Genomic DNA, 19,733 nt, shown 5'->3' on the forward strand with positions numbered 1-19,733 from the left:
ACCAACCTAAATTCTCTTACAAACAATACGTTGATCTGGCATCTCTCAATTGATAAGTCGACGACGAAGGACTCGTTGTTCATCATCATGTAATTAGTTAATCCATGTAATTAGAATTAATGATTTTGCCATTATTTCATCGTTCTCAAATAAAAAATATTATTCGATCATAACACCAGTGCTCTCAAATGACTCGAAATGTGTCGACCATCTAGGCTCAAAATAACATTTTCTTCTACCATGTTTCAACAAATCTACAAATCAAATAAATATTACACTCAAATACAACTTAATATGTTGGAAAAAAATAAATGGAGTTCACATGGGAAACGAGAGAGAACTTACGTGTTTTTTAACAGCGTTAAACCAAAACTCGAAAAATTATCACTGAAAACCCACTTCAAGCAAAGCAACAGCTCAACTAGAAACTACTTCGTTGAAAACATTGTTGCTCCTCACTATTTTTCCTTTCGATTTGCTTCTGTAAATTAAAACTGACTCATGCAAGTATGAAATGTAAAACTAAACCCTTATTTTATAACATAAACGAGCATGCATTATTGGTCTTATTAGACCTATCCCAGTGCATGCATTCGGCCCCTCCAATACTGAAGAAGAAGCCGAGAAATTCCACTTCAAGCATGCATGATTCCACACCTGCGAAATCTGCTCACGTCCAGGCCCTTATACAAGAAGACGTCGAGAAATCTGTCCCCACATGCAAGAAGACGTCAAGAAATCCCACTTCAAGCATACATGATTCCCACGCCTGCGAAATCTGCTCATGTCCAGGCCCCCCATTCAAGAAGACGCCGAGAAATCTGTCCTCACATGCAAGAAGACACCTAGAAATCCCACATGCATCATGGCATTATTCAGCTAAAAGAAATGAGGAATCTCAAGCGTGATTCAATGCAACACCAGTGCTCCCACATGCAGCAGCGCTTACCATTCGGCCAGAAGAAATGAGTATTAAAAGTATGATTTAGAGCAGAAGAAATGAGCTCCCACATGCAACACCAGTGCATGCACATGCAACAGTAACAACTTCTCTGTAGAAAATTAACCCTAAAGACGTTGAGAGATCAAACATGCAACAAATTAACCCTAAAGACGCAAAAGATCCAAGCAATTCATGGTTTCACTGTATATTTCACCCCATTTCGAGAAATAATAAGCAAAGAGGATTATTTTGGGGGAAAACATTCCCACATGCATTATCTGAACACTTTTGCCGAGATTTTCCTTTCTTTTTAAAAAAAGTCTGGATTACATGTAAGTAAGGGATATTGAATTTATTTCAAAATCAAATAATTAAAAATGATTTACGTCCTTTATTTGTTTATGGGCTTAATGCAAAAATAACGGTACAAATTATGTCATAAGTTAATTTTAGAAGTTTAAAAAATTTGTTTAAAATATGTATTTAACGTTTTTAATGTTACAACTTTAAGTAATTACACTGTAACGATCTTTAAGAAAATTCGTTAAAATTTAATTAACCAATAAATATTTGATTTTCCTTTAATTTTTTAAAAGTAAAATTTATAATATTTTTTTGAGAAAATCATTTTTATCTTATTTTTCACAAAACACCTCTAAATCATAAAACCCCTAAGGGGGTGTTTGGATCAGGTTATGTGAAATTACCATGAGAATGGAATGTGAATCTTTTGTTTGGATTGCAAAGATTCTCAACCTCGGTAATAAGTTATTCTCAATAGTGGTATTTTGGGGGCTTATTACCGAGAATGTGATTCCCCCTTCCCTTAGGTATTGTTACATTCTCGGCGTTTTGGACTAAAATGCCTTTAAATTTTTTTCAAAATATCCTTCTTCTGTCGTTGAATAAAAAATTTCTACGAATGTTAAATTACAAATTTATCCTTAAACTATTTTAGATTTATAAAAAAAATTATAATTAGAATTTTATATGAAGTTCAGGGGTTAAAATAAAATTTTACCCTTTCATTAAACCTATTTATCTTTTCAATTTTGTACAAAAAATTATAAACTTTATGAATTTAAAATTTTTAAATAAAATATATAAATTAATTACAGTAGAATTCAACTTGTTAAAAAAATAAATATATAATAAGGACAATTTGGTAAAATATAATTTCAATAATATTTTATTCCTTTAACCAAACACTGTAATCTTACATTTCTGCTAAATGAATCAAACACAACAATGCAACATTCCCAGTAATGTGTTAGGTAATGTTACATTCCGGTAATCTTATTCTCGCCAATAAGCTTACATTCTGTGAACTAAACGCACCCTAAATCTTTAACTCCAAATCCTAAAATTATTAATTTCAAACTCATTTCAGTCGTCGTCAGTCATATCTGACCACTATCTCCATCGCTGAATGGCCACCACCTATCACCTCCTACCATTGATCGACTAGCACTCTTGCCACCTAAACGTTTTTTCCTAAAAGTATAATTGATAAAACGTTAAACACATATTTTAAGAGAAATTTTTTAAATACCTAAAATTAACTTTAGATATAATTTGAGCACTTATTTTGATATTAGACATTGTTTATGAACTATCATTTCAATGAGTTTAATTCCATGGCATATATTAAGTTTGGAGATCTTGGTAGTTTTAGAGTGGCTTAATTAAAATTTTTGGAAAAATTAAAGAGACTTTATAAGAACTGGATGGATGATCAGCAAACAAGAAGAATAGAAGTTTCAAAATTTGTTATTGTATCATCTTTTTCAATGAATTTCCAGTTGGCCCCTAGTTAACAAGCCATCGGTTCATTGTGATTCCAAATTTGATCACTGGATTTTTCTTTCTTTTTGTAGTTCTTAAGTTTGGCTTTTATATAAAACCATTGATTTTGAGAAGACCCTACATAATTAAATGAGGTAACTGTTCCTTAATCACTATTATTTTCGTTTGGTTTAATATAAAAGTAAGTGTTCAAATTATATCTAAAATTCTTCCCATACCAGTTATCCAGGTTCAAGATGCTCCTGCAATTCTATCTGACGGTCATGCACGACATTCCTAGTCTACAGAACCAACCAACATATCGGACAACAGAATCTGCTGAATATCTCTGCCTTGTTTCAGGACAAACCTGACGTGCTGCTTGACTTGAATAACATAGCTTCATTTTCAGAAATTTTGAAACCATGTAGAGAAGTTTGTGTTCTGGACGATACTTTCAGACTAGTTTAAACTTTAAACTACATAATCTGTAACACCCTTAATTTATATATGTCATCGCATACAAGTTAAAGATATTACACTAATTGTATAAACATTTTCTATTTGAAAACCAATAAAATGTTATTTCTTTAAAATCTTAAAATGTATTTCTTTTTCTTTTTTAAAACTAATAATAACATAAAACCATAATGTAATATTTTAAAACATAATTTACTACTGTACTATTCATATATATTATTTATAGTACTTAATTTTTTCTATTTTAAAATAGTTTTAGATATTATGTCACAAACTATTATATAACTAATATAAATATTAGAGCTACTAAAAACCTCATTAATATACATGTCACTAATTATAAATACAACAAAACATGATATCATTATTGATTTTGGTGTCGGACTTAATTTTCTCGGAATGATGTTGGTACGTGTTCTACTTTGCTAGCTTAGTTGTTACCTACGTGTGAACCAATCATATGCTAAGTTTTCACTCAGTGGGGCATTAGGCAAATTCTAATACAACCAAATAGTAACTAAATTATCTTATAAAACCACAACATATAAAATTATTAAAAATAACAAAATTTTATAACATACAAATTTCCAAAGTTATTTCACATATAAAATAGGCATAATGCAAACAAATACCCCTAACATTTGGCATTATATGCATTTGTGCCCAAATCGTTTTTTTTTGGAGCAGTTCTACCCACAATATTTGATTATGAGGCATAAGTCCCCTCCGTTGGATGGAAACCGTCAGTCAACTGACGGCCAACGGGTTCATATGACGTGGCATGCACATGTGGTCATCGATGATGACGTGGCATTTCCATGTCACTATTTTTTGCTGATGTGGAATTTACACGTGGACCCAGATGTTGATGTGGCATGTACAAATCATCATAGATGATGGCGTGGCACTGTCACGTCATATTTTTAAATAAAGATTAAAATATTATTTTTAATATTTATATATTTTTATTTAAAATTTTCTGTCCAATAAGATGATGACACGTGACAACACTATATTGGTTTAAATTTAAACCAAACAAAACATGCTTTTGGGGGGAATTAAACCTGGACCAAATGCTTAAAATCCTGTCACCAAACCACCAAGTCAAATCTTTCATTTGATTATTTTTTGCATTACAAAATATTTAACATATACGTTATGTCTCTCACACATTTTATCAAACACTTGGTGAATGACATGTACCAAGCTATGGCTGCTGCAACATTGCAAGAGATGAGACTGTGGATCCTTCCAGATCAGCAACTGCTTCCTTCTATAATTCTGGCAACCCCAAAATGTCCCTGGCATACCTGCCGCTCTAATGCATCCCCAAATACTTCAGCAGTCTCAGCCTTCGATCATTCTTCAGGGTGTTGTCGACAACCAACATCAATCTCAACCTCAAACTCAATCACATGCACTTCAGCAACATTTGCAACATCAGAATTCATTTAATAACCAACAGTAACACCACCACCCGCAACATCCATTGTTTAATAATCAGTAGTCCCAGCAGCTGCTATTTACTAGCCAACAACAATAACAACCGCTATTTACTAGCCAACAACAACAACAACAGCCGCAGCAGCAACTGGTTGATCAGCAGCAGATTTCCAATGCAATGTCGGGCATATCACAGTATGCTTCAGCCTCTCAATCCCAATCATCTCCATTGCAACACATACCTTCACTATGCCAACAACAGAGTTTTTCTTATTCCAATGGAAACCCTGTGACCATCCCTGTCGTTTCTCCTTTGCATAGTCTTTTGGGTTCCTTCCCCCAAGATGAATCTTCCAATTTGCTCAACTTGCCCCGAACCAACCCCATAATAACTTATGCTGCATGGCTAGTAGCTAAGCGGGCTGTTATTGATGTTCTCTCATCCGGGTCTCCACAGGTGGAACAGTCGGGTCCATCCCAAACAAACATGTCTCAAAATTCAATCTCATTACCACCTTTTCCCGGCAAGGAGTGCTCGATAGACCAAGGGGGTACAAATCCACAGAGCTATTTCTTATTTGGTGTTAATATAGAGCCTTCATCTGTTCTAATGCAAAACGGGATGACAGACCTTAGGGGAGTTGGAACTGATAGTGATTCCACTTATATACCCTTCTTTTCTAATTATATGAGTACTGCAGGGACTGATTTTTCGGTTAATCCAACAATGACACCTTCCAGTTGCATTGATGAATCTGGATTCTTACAGTCTCAAGAAAACGTGGGACAAGGAAACCGACAAACTAGAACTTTTGTTAAGGTTTGTTCATTTTACTTCTTTTTTTATTTGTACGAGTTCGACTAGGCTTTTGAAGTTTGATTCGCTTCATCATGTTGCAAGCCTGATCTGTCAGCAGTGCTAAATTTGTTGATAATTGATGTGAATGTTTTCACCGTGAGTAGGTTTATAAATTAGGGTTTGACAAAATATTTTTATGTATGCATTCACCAAGTGTTAGAAAAAATGTGTGAGACATAACGTATATGTTAAATATTTTGTAATGCAAAAAATAACCAAATGAAAATATTAGCTTGGTGGTTTGATGATGGGATTTCAAACATTTGGCCCAGGTTCAATTCCCCCTGAAAGCATGTTTTGTTTGGTTTTAATTTAAACCAATATGGTGTTGGCACGTGTCATCTTATTGGACAGAAAATATTAAATAAAAATATATAAATATTAGAAATAATATTTTAATTTTTATTTAAAAATCTGACATGGCAGTGTCATGTCTTCATCTATGATTATTTGTATATGCCACATCAATATGGGTCCACGTGTAAATTCCGCGTCAACAAAAAATAGTGACATGGAAATGCCACGTCATCATCGATGACCACATGTGCATGCCACGTCAGATGGACTCGTTGACCATCAGTTGACTAACGGTTTCCATCCAAAGGGGAGGACTTATGCCTCATAATCAAACGTTGTGGGTAGAACTGCTCCAAAAAAAACGATTTGGGCACAAATGCATATAGTGCCAAACGTTAGGGGTATTTGTGTGCATTATGCCTATAAAATATGTTGAATTAACTTTCGCATTTGGTAAACCACTTATTATTTTTCAATTCATAAAACTTGTATTTTCCATTCTCCAGACATATAAATTTGTACCTCTCTTGTATTTAATTCATAGTCCAATGTATTTTGACCGAAAATATCATGTACGTGAGTCTCGTCGAGTGTGTGCACTATATGCACTCAAAAGTACCTCGTAGATAAATTTACACTCGAAAATGCCTTGTAGATTTGCACTTGAAAGCGCCTCCTACATTTGCTCCATAACTGCAATATAAACATGTATCATATAATCACTTCATCTCATGACATGCCATTTGTACCTCAGACTCTCAATCATACACATTCGGCTTATATCAAAATAATATATTGTTCTCTATATAAAACATCCATATGATAGAGTATAAATAAAATCTTATAAAACCAATATTAGGCATTTCATACCCAAAAATAATCATTGACCATAAAATAAATAAAATTATAATAAGATATCTTTCCAAAATATGATTTGAAAATCTTTTCATTTTAAATCGGTAGAAGTTGACTCATCGCAAGTCTTTCTCGTATTATTTTAATAAAAAGTTAGTTGCACTCACCTAATGACTCACTAGCTTTAATACTACGATCATTTCACTCCATGTTTTATCCTTTTCTTTTAATTCACTTTGACCTTGCTTTTGATCGCAATCTCCACGTCAAACGATTTCCCGACATATATAATTCCAAACATATATTAGTACTCGTACTAATACAATAAATTCTAATTTAAATTAAAATTCTAAAAAATACTATTCATGTACGTTATATATTAATTTCTTACAAAATCGAAATCAACCTTAACTCTATTATCGTTCCAAATCCTTTAATAATTCACTTTAATTCATATCATTCATCATTTTCCTACTATATTCAACACTTCTCAATTAGTGCATTAGTTTTGTACTTTTGCAATTTTCACTGTTAACTTTTCGGAACTCCCAAATATACCCTCTAAAATTACACAACTTTTCATTTAAACCCAAAATCAACATTCCATCACTAATTTCCAGCATAGTGTTTTAAATTTTCAAATTCTTACAACTTGATCCTTACATTATTAAAAACTTACGAAAATGGCCTCTTAACTTATCATGGTTCCATAATGATCCAAAAATCAATTCCAATGCATGAAAATCATCCTTAAATCCAATCAAATCCCTAGGACATTTTTATTAACTTTTTCCAATTATTCCTCCTTATGTCCGAAAATTACAAAGTAGTCCCCTAATGTGCTCTAATTTGTTTTCAAGCTTGAATCATCATCCAACATTCATTTCTAATCAAGTCCAACCATTCTAAATCAATCCTAAACTCCATGTCTCATCACACTAATAATAAATTTCAGTATGGGAACATAACGTACTCATTTTTGCACATGGATCCTTCTAATTTCCATAATTTATGAAATGGTCCTCTAATTTATTCAAGCTTCAATTTAATCCAAAACATGATTTCAAGCACATAAGTTCACTTCCATAATCATGATAAGCCCTTAAATTTTTTAAAAAATTCCAACAATTTTCCTTATAGGTTGAATACTTTGAATCTTTACTAAATAGTCCCTATATTTGTTTCAAGCTCAATTTCAACCATTCCAATTTATTTTCATATCAAATACACTTCAAACTCAACATTTATTCGTGAAAAATCTTAGTGGTCAAACCTTATTCATGAACTTCTACTTGATTCCAATCAATTTTCATGTTTGATTACCATTCTATAACACTCCTAAAATTAGATTACAACATTATCTCAATCAAATTTAACTTTCTATTCAACCACCATAAATACCCACTACACCATTTAAACATGAAACAATTAAATATCTATATCAATTTGTAGAGAATTAAGTGTAGAATATTTTCTTATTTCACACTTTAATCCAAATTCTCACTAAAATGGATCAAAAAATGAAAAAGAAAATCTTGCTCGCCTTGACTATGGAGTCACGACAGGTTGCTGGAGAAGAGAAGAGTTTCTCTTGAAATTTCTTACAAAACATCTCCTTAAAAACCTAATTTAAAATGAATTAAAATTCATTTTAGCCAAAAAGTCAAAATTACCCTTAATGAATCCTAATTTTTACCAACATGCCATCCTTTTATCTCCATTTTAATATCCTTAAATAAATATAAAAATCTTATTTATAAATTTCTACCTTTTCCTTTTTCAGTTTTTAAAAAAATTAATTTAGTCACTAAATTTCACTATTCAACTTTAGCATGGAAATTCCTCCAAATTCCACTAATTCACGTCAAATTCTACTAATTAAAAATATCAATATAATATTTCTAGCACCAAACTACCTTCCTTCAAATTTTTGCATATTTTCGATTCAATCTGGTTATCCTAATATTTTATCGAACTTTTTCTCTTAATAGACTTTTATACAAGTCCCGGATCAAGATTTGAAACTCACTAAAATTCTATTCTTGGGCTCAACTACTTATTTACAGTCAAAAAATAACTTTTGTAATTTATATTTTTAGTCCCTAAGCTTTTATAAATTTACACTTTAGTATATAGACTTTTGAAATTTACTTTTTCGTCACCAATCCAAAATTTGGGATATTACATGGTCCCTGGAAAAACATCAATTTTAAAGATTGCTTTTGGAGTTTTCAGGCTAGTTTGAACCTGTTTGTGTCCTGATCTTGTAGCTGGGATTGAATTTTCTTTGCACAATGGCATAGATATAAGAAGAGCTGCAATGTATTTCAATGAAGGTACCAATAAAATTGGAGAGCAAATCTATAAGGGTTGATTGATAATAAAAGTGTAATGATGAAGCAGATGAAATTTGAAGATACCCGCCAGGCTATAGAAATGCATTCGAAGATCAATCACGTAATATTGTTAATCTCCATGGTATTGTTATGGTGAAAATGACTCTGCCTGGTCATATTTGATTTTTGAACTCCCTACCAATGGCTGTTTGAGGAATTGTTTATCAGATCAGGCCCGTCGTCTCGACTGGAGTCGAAGGACTCGAATACCTTTCGATGTAGCAAACCATTCTTCAATACTTACACAGTTGTATTTTTCCTTCGTATGCTCATATGAGTGTAAATAGCAGGAACATATTTGACATCGAAATGGAGGGCAGAACTAGAAATTATCGGAATGGGATCAACCCTCGCTGCCACCTCACCAACACGGAACTACAGTGTAATATCGTCGACGGATTGGTCGCTCCAGAGTACCCGATGAATGGATCAGCTTCGGTAAAAGTGGATATTTTTGCGTTCGGGGTTATATTGCGTGAGCCCATTTCGGGGAATGATGCCACAGAAGGAACTTCGTTGAAATATTCAATTGGATTTTTGGGAGGGGGAGCAAATGAAGGAGGTTGTTTTGAACAACTGAGGAGTTTCATCGATCCATCTCTGATAGATGAATATCTACCGGCTGAAGCTTTATGTTTAGCAGTTTTAGCCAAGGAGGATGACCCTCTAAGAAGGCCATCCATGGATGATATCCTCAAAGTTCTTGGAAAATGGTGTAATATTAATTTCAGGACTCTGTACTTCTGAAATTGGGGCCTTTATATTCAGGAACTACTTATATTGATAAATATAGAAGAAATTAAAACAGAATAAAAGTTGACAAACCCAGAGATCAAAATTGGGTTAGAGCCTGCATTGCCTATTAGGCTGGTCATAGACAAAAAAATTGATTAGAGCCTGCATTGTCCACTTGCCGATTAAATGACTCCCACATTAGCAGTCATTCTTGCTGATGCACATCAACATTCCACGAGGATTAATCCAACAACTTGTACAAATTCTATAGATATATGAAACCCTTGAATACGAAACCCAGAGAGTACATGGTTTTGGCCATTCATCTTATTGGTAACTAAATTCATAGATCATAATAATTAAAGGCAATCTAAAATTCTTAGCCTATTACTCCATTAGTGGTAAGATTAGAGGTATAATAATTGTTCAAGAGTAAAATCAATATTGGTGATCATAATTATTAGAGTGATACTACAATACTTCAATTTACTGGAATTGCGCTGTCTTTTTCAATGAAGTCAAAATTGTAATGTATCCAATAAGGGGGAATATAATAATACAATCATAAAACAAAAGTTTAAACCAAGCGTCTCCGGAATAAAACATCAGCTTAAATTTAAGCTTCAAGAAACTTCTGTGTTACTGTTTTTTAGGTCACTATGCTAATTTGACATCACCATTCACCAGGCAACAGAACACCCACTGATAATGGTGCTTCATTGGTATTCTTTTTTCTTTTGTAATCATATAAATCCACTCCAAACGTGGAATTTTCCTATTTATGGCTACTTAGTGCAAATGTGGACAAAACGTTTCTTTCAATTTCATCATTTTGATATATTATTTTAAAACTTTGTATGATATGAGAACAATAGGGTCATCCCACTTTATATTGCCTCATCTGGTGGAGATCTCATCACCAAATTTATATTTAATTCCCTCTAATGTCAACCCTAAACTTAATTGTCTCCCTATATAAACCTTGGCTTTTCTCTCCTCTTCCCAAGGATCCTTCATTCACTTTGTCTACACAGGTAAGTTAATATATATATATATATATATAATATATATATATATGTACATATATGAATATATAATATAATAGCTGGTTAATATCTCACTTGTTAATTTTTGTAGACAGAAGAAAGCAGTGGCAAGAATGAAGCTTGGGTCTTGCTTTAGCAATATTGATGGTGAGTTTCTGCTTGGCTGCAAATAGAAAGGTTATAAAAGTAGAAGACGTTGTCAAGCATGAACGCACCATGCTTCATAGTGGTGGCACTGCCAAAGCCGGCTATCCATCGAGAGATGTGGACAACCATCATTACCTTCCTAGGCAGGATTTCAGCAACTATCCTGGCGGAGGTAACGGAGATGGAAGCGGGTGAAATTATTAGATCAGTACTGCCATATAGGTGATGGTATAGGAATAATTATGGAATGATAATGTAATATTTCATGTTTAATTAGGTGTTTCGAAATATATCTCAGTGATCTAATTAATTAGCTCCTGTATCGTAGCCTGTACCTTGTATTCTTGTTCTGTTTTCGTATATGTGTATATAGTTATATATGTTGTTATAATATGTACGGTTTGAAAAATATCGCAAGCATGCACGGCTAGGTGCCCTGCTTGTTATTTGAGATGACCAAATTTACAGCAACTGCCAAAATATGTTATTGCATCGTTCATACACTTGATTGCTTCAAATATGGTCCATTTGGTCGTAATGCATGCCCATACTATTAAGCAGCCATTAAGCCCTACAATTTTGAAAACAAGATTGCCAATAAATTCATAATTTCTACCAACTTCAATAAGTCAATATATGCTCAACCAGCAAAGTCATCGATCAATCGCCCTCCTAATTGCCTCCTCAGATGATGCTCCTGTTGTTGATATTGTTGCTGATGCTGATGCTGCTGTTGTGCACTTTCTACATCATGTCTAAGTCCTAATGTAAGTGACACAGCTCCAAACCCCCCATTCTCAAGCCTGATTTGCTCGTACGGTGCAAAACCTATCATTGAACCCTCCATTTCTGTTGGGATACGAAAATCCATCCTTGAACGTTTCTCATGATTCCAGTGTTCCACATCATGTGCATCACCCGAGATGTCCGATACCACCATATCAGAGCAAGCCACTTGCTTATCAGACAATCCGTTTGCACATGACCTGTTGATAGATTGCTCTTCATTAGGCCAACAATTAAGTCCTTCACTAATAGATTTGCCATCACTTCTTCTCAAGTTCTGATTGCCTTCTGCCAAGCCTTTGCTTTCAAGCATATGTATTTCCTCCACCATTGGTTTCCAAAGCCGAACACGCGCATTTATGAACCAGTTAGAGACCTGCTTTAACAAACCAAAAGATCATGAAGCCTAGATATTATTAAGACATCGTCTTTGCAAATCTAAGGAATGATGCTTGAATCAAGATATTAACTGTAATACTTTTCAATTGGGTCACATAAACAGTGTTGGTCTAAATAATTAGACAACAAACAAGATAGCCCACCTGATTTCGAGATAGGCCGGTTTGAATGGCCAACATGTGCTTATCAGTGTCCGTGGGGTACCTATAAGAAAAGCAGATACAGAGAACTTCACATCAGATTACATTTAAGAGTGAAAACAAATAGAAAGAGAATAGTGAGACTTACGGATGAAGAAAATGTTCAAAGAGCCAGGCTCGAAGAATAGCCACCGAACGTTCTGGTAGGCCTCTCTGGGCCTCCAGCCATGTTTTTGGGGTTCAAGGAAACTGTAGTTAACCCCACAAGATTTCTGACTCACATGCTTTAGCCTAGACATATTTATATCACCTTTACTACAGCTGGTACCAGTAGTTGGGGACAATAAGTCCTCCCTGAGGGCTCTAGATATTGCCTAATTCAAAAATACCATTCCGTAGGCACCGAAAGTTCTTGGCGACTTTCTTGAGCCAAGGAAAAGTAGGGCGTGGCAGCACCAAGACCAGCTACGGATTCAAATGAAGAAACCACCATTTGCATCTGCTGATGGTATAGTTTGTATCTTCTGCAAACCTTTCCATCTCAAGACACACATGATCAGATTAAATTTGAAATAGCATCACACACGTAAACAACAAACTAGCAAAAACAAAATAATAGAACATACAGGATCCTTTGTGAAAAAAGATGCTTCAACAATTTTATTTATCATGATGAAAACTGATGCAATTCGGAGAAAGTCCAACAAAAATAATGATTCAGAACAAGGAAAAGACGACCAAAATTATTGGAGAAAAACAGTTTTACTGTAGTCTTCGTTATCTGTTCAAGCGTCTTGACAAATTACTTAGGTAAAGCAATAGTAACAATGATCCAAAGCATGACTGTTATGGCAACTGCATGAACAATAATTTCAACCTACGATGGGGCCTTTAGCCAAAGCAAGAAGACAACTTGTTGTAGCTAAAACTTTCCTATGAAGTAGCTTTGAAAGTGTGGTCTGCACTATTCTGTTAATCGAAATGAACCTTGATTTGAAGGTATGGAAATGTAATAATTGCATTGAAATCAAACAACTAATTTTGCTTCTAAATTAGGGAAAACAAGCATGGAATTTAGTAGGTAGCTAATGAAAAATATAAGCTCCATGACTCATGATCAGTCCTGGTCTACGGCTAAACACGAAAGTTATTCATTGCAGGCCACTTTTATTGTTGTCCCAATCCTTGCAAAACAGTCTGACACAAAAATATAAGAAAAGAGTAGCTATACGTAAGAACACACCCAGTACCAATCCCTTTTCACCTTTTGCTTTGCCTATATCAATTAGCATCATCCACCAATATAACTTGTTTATGCATGCAAACATTAGAAGCACGAACTATTTACAGACATTTTGCACCAAATCCAGTAACATATGTTGTACTCATACTATCAAGCGACATTCTCACAGTAACTCAAAGAAAACTACATTCAAAGGTTGATGTATACAATTTTCATGCGTAGGCATACGCAAAACTCAATAATCCTAAATCATTAGACAATATAGATGATTACGGTCAATTCAACTTCCAATCTATTAGTTAACTATTCAGAATCGACTACTAAAAACGGACCCCTCTAAAACAATATGTAAAAAAACATATCTAATCGCTGTAAAGTTAATAGTGAAACCTCAGAAGAATACAGATCCTTAGAACGTAGGAGTTGTATAATTTTGGGTGGGGGTCGAACTAGGTACAAAATCAGCAACTCTTGCTGAAAAGGCAACATGCCATCCACAGCTCTATCTGTGTTTGAAAAGACACTGCTTAGATAGACGAGATTTATACCAATACCAAGTGGTTGGAGGAGTTTTTTTATGATCATATCAAATAATAGAGAAATGGTAATCAAATCCAATTGAAAATTAAAATAATATTAATAGGTAAGAAAAAACTAGAGAGAACACATATATGTAAGAGCTAAAGGTTCATAATTAACAGTCTTAACTCCGATAAAAAAAAAAACTTAATTAATGCTACTGGGGCAGCTTTTCAACAACAATAATAATAAAACATCATAAACATAATTGAAACGATAATAGAGATTTGAAGAAATAAACAAAACTGTGGGAAATGACTAATATGGTTTTTTTTTCTTAATGACCCTTTAAAAAAAACAAGTTGAGCGTTTGGACTCAATGCAGTAAAGCAGCAGACGAGTAAATTTCCAATGGCATATACATAGGCACTGCATGTTAATCAACAAATACAAAAAATGCAATGGCCTAACCCTAAAGTTACATGGCATGAAAAAACAAATATTAAGCATTGTATCGCTAATTAACATCCAATGAATACGCACATAAAGATTAGGATAAATTCTACCGGCCACCCAACTTTTAAGACTCTACACTTTGATACAAATAAAAACAATCACTGCTCTTCATTCTTTTGTTTAACCACTAATGTCTGAATAATCAACACGCCTACCTGTCATTTTTTTAATAGATATATACCCTCCAATAAAGTGATGTCGCAAGAATTAGGCAAATATTCTTCGTTGAAAATATATTAATTATATCCTAAAACATTTATACTTATTTTATGAAAATACATTAGATATATAATAAATTATAAATTATTTTAATATTATATTTAGAACAAAAATTATAATATTAATTAATTAATTTTAAAAAATATTTATAATTTATTTTATAAAAAATTAAAAGAGAGAATATAATAATAAAAATTTCAAATAGAATATAAATTATAAAATGTAATAAAAATGTATAATAATAATTAAAATAAGTTATAATTTATATAATATGTTCTTGTAATTTATATTATAATTAATTTACTTTTATAAATACATTTCATCCTCACTAATTATTTTATTTTATTTTATAAAATATATATAATTATTACAAAATTAATTGATTAATTTATAATCTATTTTATATACTTAAATTTTTTATATTTATATTACTATTAATATATTTTCATAAACTAAATATTATTAATTTCAACACCATTTTAATCTCAAAGCTTTCTTTCCATCAAACAAAAGATATATTCCTTATGATAGAATATTTTCCTCAATTTTTCTTGGCACCATCACCTTATTAAAAAAATATGTATTTATTCAAAAAAATATGATTGGTTTAGCAGTAAAAATGATTAGATTGAAAATATTTTTAAATGACATAATTAAAATAAAAAAAAAATCAATTTTAATTACCGAAATGTAATTATCCTAAAAGTTAAGTGATCACTTGATATAATTTATAGATTGGAGAGGATAACGATTACCAACCTCCACCTGCATGTACACAAGCTTTGCCTTCTTTTGCTGGTACTCAGGCCTACAATATTCATCAGAACTGTAGAAGGTAGAGGACGAGGCCCCTGAGTTATTTCCCTTGCTAGTTCCAGCCTCCTTATCAACTGCAGTAGAAGCATCAGCCGAACCCGAAGCATCGACGTCGCCGGAGATCCCATCGAATGTGTCACAAACGTTAAAGGGCTTAGTCGAATGAGAGAATTCATCCAAAAGCTCTTGTGCTGGCTTCAAAAAGCTTGAATTCTTGAGAATAGTTGCATATCCAGTAAAGGGGCCAAGGGGGATCGTCTGACGATGAATGTAATTACTTGAAGTTCCACCTGCGTCTTGAATGGATTTCCCATTAGCTTTGCCTGTTGAATATGGTTTTTGCATCGAACAAAAATTACCCGGATTTGAAGTTTTTGAATCTTGAAGTTCCTTGAATTCACCAGGCCTCGAGTGAAAGCCAGCGTAACCACACTGATCCTCTGAGAACTGAACTCCATCAGGACCACAAATTTTAGATGGGGGGTTCGATGAAAGAGAAAGAGATAGCCCTTGGGTAGCCAATTCACCACCACTGTTGAGAATGCTCTACCAGTGGCTTATTCATCCAAGCACCGGTGTCACCAAATTGCAAAGGATTTGCTTGATTCCCGCAGTAATCTATCCTTGAACCTCTGTTAGTTTCACTGACATTTTGATGTTTCTTGAGATGCAACTTCAAGCTCCTGAGCCGATGGAAGAAGCTGTAGGAACTACATCCTGTGGAGTATTCTGATAAAGTGAAGGTGAAGCAAAATGCAAATTCCCGTAATTTGGCTTTAGATATTGCCTGGCTGCAGATATGTTACTTGGCCTGGCATTATTTGACATGATTTCCCCAACAAACCTAGTGTCCTGATCGCTTTCCCTACCAGCTAATCCTCTTGCATAACCTACCATCCACTCACAGTTATTATGTGAATCAACTGTCTTCCAGTTGCCACAACCATGTGGATCACCGGAGACTTTAGATGAAGCATTGAATTTAGATAAATTAGGGTGTGACATACTGGAAAAAGACGGTGCCTCAGCAAGCATTTGCCTGTGTTCTTGAGCTTTTGTAATTGCTGATGTAGCATTGCATCTCTTAGAGGAGGTAAAACTCTAGAGCTTGACGAGGCATGGAAGATGCCTGCAGAAAAGCATCTGGATCGTATAGCAAATCACTTCGAACATGGACAAGATCTGGCTTTAAGCTGTAGGGAAAATTCAAAATGCCGAACCGGACTAGAGCTTTGCTGAACCGTCATCTTATCTCGTAAGCTTTGCTGTGCTACATGCGACTCAGGTCTAAACTTGCTCATATCCATATTCCAGATGATACTCGCACCTTTAAGTAAAATTCCGTGGATTTGCCTACCCTAGAAACTCATGCACCGCCAGATCAGCTTTCAGCAGTAAAATAACGCAATTCATCGATCTCAATATTCCAATTTAGAGAACGATGACCTGCGACAAAAGCACCGGAAAAATGACAAAGATATATTATAGGTACCAGCAATTATCTGAGCAGAAAATCACATCTCAGACAAAAACTAAGCTACCCATGAAAGCTAAGAGAGAGAGCTTTGATGCACGACAAGAAGTACTCTCAACATGAACAGCAATTCATGTAGAGTAGTGCAGACAAAATTAACAGTCGAAGCCAAAATAGAAATTACAAGGAGAAAGGAAAGCGAAAGCTATAGCTAATACCAAGCAAATTTACTTCTCCTGTCAAGCTCAAATTTTGTTACGCATTTTCTTCTTCTTTTATTGTTTACTTTAGCTATTTGAAACAATCTTCAGATCCAAACAAACTAAAGCTTAAGTGTTAACATTGCTTTACATGATGCTACAAGCCAAAACTAAAGCCTTCCCACAATAGAAAAAATAAAATAAAACAATGGTAAGAAAGCAAACCCAGAGAGCAGATCGGAGACTTACACAGAGAAAACAGCGATTAAAACAAGCTGGCTGCTTTTTCTTACAAAACCAGATAAAGCCCACACCCCAAAAGTACAAAGGCACCCCACGAGCTCCACGTTAATCTCTGAAAACCCTAAGTTTTCAAAGTTGACGAGCCCAGAACCCCCTCCTCTCAGTTTCAACTATCAAGCTACTGAAAACACCCAACTTTTAAAAGCTGGTCCTCATAAATTATATGAAGAGAAGCTTTCTTCTTGCTATTCTTCAGCAAACGTTTTTTTTTGTATGATATTTTTAAGTGGAAAGTGCTTCATGTGGAGCAATAAGAAGCACTAAGATAATATTTTTCTAAATATGAAAAAGGAAGTGAGGTAATATTTCATAAAATGGGAGTTCGTGTAGATATTTAAGCAAGGTTGTCGCTTTGGAATGATGGAAGAGAACCTTAGATGTAACGGAGAAACGTGAAGGAAAATGAATTGCATGTCCCCTTGTAGGGTCCCTTTGAACCTAATTTTTCAAGCTTAAAGCTAAACACGTGGGGGAGTGTTCAGAAGGAACAGCCTTGACGTAATCAGTTTAATTACCTATCAATTCATTGTTTTAAGAGTCTGATCTCACCTTAAATAATGCAACCTTTTTACAACTTTACAAAAAATTTACCAACTTTAATTATGAAAATCATCTGTCATTCCATTATTCCTTTGGCTAACTGCGATAATTGAATTATGAGACCCAAAAATGAAAAATTATATATACCTAAATTAATAGCCAATAGTTAGGGTCAAGGACACCCACTGAACAAGAATAAAAGCACAAACAACACAATCCTCATAAATTGACAACACCTCTTTTATAGTCATTTTTATGAGGGCTGATACTTCAACTTGTCAAGATTGAATCATATTTCTTAGAATTAAATCTTACTTTCTCTTTTCCGTAATGTTTGAATATGATTCTAATGTCAAGTTTACTGTTTTTCAAATATCTTTCTATAAGAATTATTTTTCTACAATCAGTGTAATATGATTTTCTTTTACAAATGATGTGAAAGATAGTTTCTTACAGTAGATGAAAGCTAAAAGAAAAATATCAAAAACAAAATTACATCCTTTATTTTAGCTTTAAATAGTAATTTGTGTATATGAAACAAAATCGTCAATTATTTTTTTAATTACAATTTTTAATACTTTAAATTAATTCAATATAATATATGTTTATATTTATTTTAAATCATTTACAGTTTACACACGCTGCAAAGACTCAACTGCTTTGACATAAGACTTTTAGAAAGAACATATTCATTTTTATCATTAAGATCATTTGATAAATCCTCTTCAATTTCATATGCATATTTCTTAGTGTTATATGATTATTTATTTTTTTCATTTGTAATTTACACATTTTGTGATCTAGATATTTTGTTATTTGTATATTTTAATCAATAGAATTTATAATAACGATATTATTGTATCAAATATTAAGTACTTTTTACATTTATTTTTTTGAAGTTTAAACATATTCTAACATTTTTATAATTATAATTGTGATTTTTTTTTACTTTTTTACTTTATAGGTTGTAGCTATAATACTTATGATTATACACCAATTTGGTATTGTTTAGCTTTGACTATATGAAATAATTAGTGAAATAATTTTTATGATAGTTTGATCAAATTATTTATTTAATGATTATTATTTTAAAAAATATTGAAAATAAAAATGATTTTTTTTAAAATTAATAATTAAAATATTATTATATAATTAATATAAATATGTTTAATTAATTATAATTTTTGAAAGTTTAAAATACATAAATATTATATATATTTAGAAAACATTTTTTAAAATTATAATTATGGCATTACCGGTAAAGTATTTTCTGAATTTTTTAATAAAATTTTAATAAAATTTTAATATATGCATGATATAAATAACATTCTTACAAATAAATCTTCTCGACAAACATCAAACCTTCTCTATATGCGTATAAATGAAATCAAGTTTACATCGATACCGTAAACTATATCTACAATATAAAATCATATTTACTTTTAAAATATAAATCATATTATAATATTTATAATCACGATATCGCACACAACCGTAACGCGACGGCAATTTTGTACTATATTCCCAACTATCAAATACGTTTAAAGAAGAAAACCCTAGCCGCGGAAACCTTCCTTACTTGTGTGTAATTT

The 19,733-nt window shown here is 33.0% G+C and overlaps 2 pseudogenes; one reads left to right on the plus strand and one right to left on the minus strand.

The window, feature by feature from the left end:
- Positions 1-8,910: 8,910 nt before the first annotated feature.
- Positions 8,911-9,805, plus strand: LOC120196218 (annotated as a pseudogene).
- Positions 9,806-11,486: 1,681 nt separating this feature from the next.
- Positions 11,487-16,169, minus strand: LOC120196210 (annotated as a pseudogene).
- Between the last annotated feature and the right edge of the window lie 3,564 nt (positions 16,170-19,733).

Source organism: Hibiscus syriacus, unplaced genomic scaffold (genome assembly GCF_006381635.1).
Source record: "Hibiscus syriacus cultivar Baekdansim isolate YM2019G1 unplaced genomic scaffold, ASM638163v2 tig00117028_pilon, whole genome shotgun sequence".
NCBI lineage: Eukaryota > Viridiplantae > Streptophyta > Magnoliopsida > Malvales > Malvaceae > Hibiscus > Hibiscus syriacus.